The sequence below is a fragment of the Giraffa tippelskirchi genome, chromosome 2, assembly GCF_054371585.1.
Source record: "Giraffa tippelskirchi isolate mGirTip1 chromosome 2, T2T-mGirTip1v1.2.pri, whole genome shotgun sequence".
Lineage (NCBI taxonomy): Eukaryota > Metazoa > Chordata > Mammalia > Artiodactyla > Giraffidae > Giraffa > Giraffa tippelskirchi.
Genome location: NC_137276.1, coordinates 45,870,436 through 45,873,350, shown reverse-complemented (window position 1 = coordinate 45,873,350; position 2,915 = coordinate 45,870,436). Strand labels below are relative to the sequence as shown.

The 2,915-nt window shown below is 41.0% G+C and overlaps 1 non-coding gene across 1 annotated transcript; it reads right to left on the bottom strand.

Annotated features, from left to right (window-relative positions):
* Positions 1-1,822: 1,822 nt before the first annotated feature.
* On the bottom strand, positions 1,823-1,929 carry LOC145539988 (U6 spliceosomal RNA). Its single transcript, XR_014078125.1, has one exon. It is a non-coding gene; the product is annotated as a U6 spliceosomal RNA (small nuclear RNA).
* Positions 1,930-2,915: the final 986 nt, after the last annotated feature.

The following is a 2,915-nucleotide window of genomic DNA, read 5'->3' as shown; positions in this document are numbered from 1 at the left end:
CTGAAGAGACTTGCAAACAGAGGAAGCCAAAATAAACAAAGAAGAGGGAACTGCTTTGGAAGTGACAGGTGCAACAGATTAAAACCCTGTAGTTAGCACTGACTACATTGGAAGGGGCCTATAGACCTTGAGAAGAAGTATAAGCTGGAACAAGGAACTATCTGAAACTGAACTGACCCCACACTGCCCTCAACAGCTCCAGAGAAATTCCTAGAAATATTTTACTATTATCATTTTTTATTTTTAAGTTCTTTATTACTCCTTTAATTTTCATTTTTATAACCTACTATTACCTTGCCAAAAAAGATGCTATTTTAAAGCAACTTTCATTATATATTTTTATAATTTTTGTGATTTTGTTTTATATTTTTAATATTATAATTTTGAGAGTCTAATTTCTACTCTAGATTTTTAATCTTTGCTTTCTGGTATTTGTTATCTATTTTGTACTTTTATAAGAATCCAATCTTCAGTACCCACTCTTACTTAGGAGGGTGATTACTGGCTTGATTGCTCTCTCCTCCTTTTGACTCTCCTTTTTCTTTCCCAGGTCACCTCTATCTCCTCCCTCCCCCTTCTCTTCTCTACTTAACTCTGTGAATCTCTTTGGGTGTTCCAGGCTGTGGAGAACACTTAGAGAACGGATTACTAGCTAGGTCTGTCTCTCTTCTTTTGACTTCCCCTCTTCCTCGTAGTTCAAATGGTTAAGAGTTCTCCTGCAATGCAGGAGACCACGGTTCGATGCCTGGGTTGGGAAGATCCTCTGAAGAAACGACCACAAAGATTCAGACACAACTTAGTGACTAAACAACAACATCCTGTAACACATATTGCTCAGTCACATATGTATGACATATCTAAGCCTATTATACTCATTGCCAGTATTGTTTATATACTAACATGGCAGGAGATTCATTGAATTTATCTCCTAGAAATAAGGGGCGCTATTAGCATTTTGCTACTGGTAAATATGAAAATTTCTAATTATCTTAGTCAATTTTATTATGTTAAATATACTGGAATAAAGAATTTTATTGATAAGAAATTGCTGAGTGTAGTATGCCAGCATATGCCAACCCCACCTTCTCTCATTAATATTTTTACTAAGTAGTTATAAAATAGTTTTTCACTACATTTCAGCATAGAACACAAGAAATGTGGATATATTTGTATCATAAATATTTTCAGGAAATATATATACAGCAAATATTAAAGAAAGTCATAAAATCAAGGCACAGAAAAGATTTCCTTGCACTGATTACTAACAATTCAAAATGGAAGTATAAGTTTAGTAACAATTATATAAAGTGATAGAAAAAAATCTCAGTCTTAAAATATGCCCTTATGACTTATATTTATGGTTCTGGAAAAATAACAGAAATGCCCTCCAGCCTTATCCAATTAGTAAACAAGAAAAAAAAAAAAAAAAGGAAATAACCATTTCGAGACAGTTTTGACAGCTATAATTTTTTCCCCCCACTGAGTCCCTCCATCAGGAATGGTCTCTTTGAAAAAAAAAAAAAATAGACTGAATTTTTTACTTTTATGTTTACAGCAATATGAATAGAAGGCCCAGAGATTACCCATATATGCCTGCGCCCCAATATAGAAGCTTCCCCTTCATTCTTCATCATTCCTCATCACAGTGGTACATTTGTTGTAACTGATGACTCGTACATTGATACATCATTGTCATCCAAAGTTCATATTGTACATTAAGGTTAACTTTTGGTGTTGCTGTTTCTGTAGGATTGAACAAACATATAATGACATGTATCCACCATTTTAGTATTATAGAACAGTTTCACTGCCCTACCAAAAAAAAAAAAAGGAACGTTTAATGAATACATGTGTCATCCTTGCACAGAAGCCATGCTAATCTTTTCTGTATCCTTCCTATTTTAGCATTTGTGCTGCTGAAGTAAACACAGGAAATGTTGAACGTTCTCTTTTGAGCACTAATGAAGACACCCGCTGACCACAGGCAGGGGTCAGTCCTGGTCCAGGTGGGTGGCGTGCAGGTTTTCCAGGAAGGCAAACAGGGCTCAGTTAGAGCCAACAAGGTGTGCTCTGTGGCTTTGGGTGTGGGGAGGGTTAATTGTGGGTCCTGATGGAGGGATGGGGTGAAGATGGGCTTGGATACACAGAGCCATCAGGAGCTCAGAGAATTCCGGAAGAACCAGGTGCTATGAGCTGCTCCGCCATCATTATTCCCAGAGAATGCTGGATCTCATGGGATTTGGGGAATTCTGCTGCCACTGCTGCTGCTAAGTCGCTTCAGTCGTGTCCGACTCTGCGCGACCCCATAGACGGCAGCCCACCAGGCTCCGCCGTCCCTGGGATTCTCCAGGCAAGAATACTGGAGTGGATTGCCATTTCCTTCTCCAGTGCATGAAAGGGAAAAGTGAAAGTGAAGTCGCTCAGTCGTGTCCGACTCTTAGCGACCCCATGGACTATATAGCCTACCAGGCTCCTCCGTCCATGGGAATTCTAGGCGCACGCTACGTAAGGGGAGTCCTGAGGTGAGAAACGTCCAGAAGTCCCAAGTTCCAGAGGCCTTCCTCCAAGACTCACCTGTAAGGAGTCTGATTCACACCACCTATAAAACAAACCCTGATCCTCATGGATGCTGTCCCCCACCCGCAGAGTCTCAGTGCGGCAGACTCTCCTCAGAGGCGCCTGGACAGGTGAGAACAGGCCGTGTAGCTGCCAGACCGGCGGCCATCTTCCGGAGCAGGAGAGTGAATGGGTCATGCTTAAGCCCCAAATCTTTAGCTTTCCAGGCCAGGACAGTAATGAGGGCTTCTGGAGTCGCAATTTTGTATCAGCCAAAGTCCAAGGCCAGGACACCCCGGACTGTGCCGTTCCACTGCACACCTTGGTCCAATTGTTTCTCCTTGCTGCTGAGAGGTATC